General features: G+C 46.6%; 1 long non-coding RNA gene across 1 annotated transcript in view; it reads right to left on the bottom strand.

The window, feature by feature from the left end:
- Positions 1-208: 208 nt before the first annotated feature.
- Positions 209-1255, bottom strand: part of LOC112072178 (uncharacterized) — a 10592-nt gene continuing 9545 nt past the window's right edge. The window contains exon 3 of the long non-coding RNA XR_002894266.2: positions 209-298. This is a non-coding gene — a long non-coding RNA (uncharacterized lncRNA). The remainder of the gene's footprint in view (positions 299-1255) is intronic.

The following is a 1255-nucleotide window of genomic DNA, read 5'->3' as shown; positions in this document are numbered from 1 at the left end:
TTTCAACAGGCAGATGAAAGAGCAGAGGTAGTATATGATATGCTCTTGGCGTAGTGATGATTATCCTCAATTATGCTAAAGGTTACTTAAGTCAGTTTATTGGTCCCTTTGTGTTGTTGTGTGGTGTGTGTGTGTGTGTGTGTGTGTTAAAGTCAATTCAGAAAAACGGTAAATCCAAATCAAAGGGACTTTGCTGCCAGGAACTTACCAGGTCTTGGGGGACAATCTAAATGTAAGTTTGACTCGTGGAGACTGGAGTCTGTTTTGGTATAATTTCAGAATCGAAAGGGTTTTGGACCTAAGGGAGGAACAGAACAGAAACAAACAAGGCTTGTAGTTTGACACAGCCTAGAGGAGAGTCATTCATCATCAAAGGCACATATGAAGCCACAGGAAAGACTAAACATTGCTCCACGGGCAAGGGACCGATTTAGTCCAACCAACTCCTCTTCAGACCCTGGCTAGCCTCCAGGTTAAATATAACTTCGCCTGACGGGCCAATGACTAACCTACCTGCTAAAGGTTCTGTGACAGGGTGGGTGGGTGGGGGGGGGGGGGGTACGGGCCAATGACTAACCTACCTGCTAAAAGGTTCTGTGACAGGGTGGGTGGGGGGGGGGTACGGGCCAATGACTAACCTACCTGCTAAAGGTTCTGTGACAGGGGGGGGGTTCACTGAGCAGGGAACAATAAACTATTAAGAGCATTTGATGCTACCCCCACCCACCCCCAACCAGAGTGCCCTTAGCTCATGGGAAAAGGCACACTCGAGTTGCACTTGAATAATTCCCATGTGATTCGCTACGCCAGCTAAGCTATGAAACCAAAACTATTGCTGACTTTGATATAGGGAAGCAATTGATATGGTGAAAACAAGTTGTGGGGAAGCAGAGGCACAGAAACTCACAATCAATACCTTTTCAGAAATCATAAATTCTTAATTTAATAGTTATTGCTAGCAATCAAGAGGAAACCGAACGACTCAAACTCAGCGTATGCTGTCCGGACTTTGGCTACGAGGCGAAATGCCCATGCATGACCTTTGTTTGCTATGAGGGCCGAAATGCCCACGCGCTTGACCTTTGTTTGCTATGAGGGCTGAAATGCCCATGCATTGACCTTTGTTTGCTATGAGGGCTGAAATGCCCACGCATTGACCTTTGTTTGCTATGAGGGCCGAAATGCCCACGCATTGACCTTTGTTTGCTATAGGGCTGAATGCCCATAGCATGCTGCATCCTTGTTTGCTATGCAG

The sequence above is a fragment of the Salvelinus sp. IW2-2015 genome, unplaced genomic scaffold (genome assembly GCF_002910315.2).
Source record: "Salvelinus sp. IW2-2015 unplaced genomic scaffold, ASM291031v2 Un_scaffold1849, whole genome shotgun sequence".
In the NCBI taxonomy this organism is placed as follows: domain Eukaryota; kingdom Metazoa; phylum Chordata; class Actinopteri; order Salmoniformes; family Salmonidae; genus Salvelinus; species Salvelinus sp. IW2-2015.
This window is presented reverse-complemented; position numbering and strand designations above follow the sequence as displayed.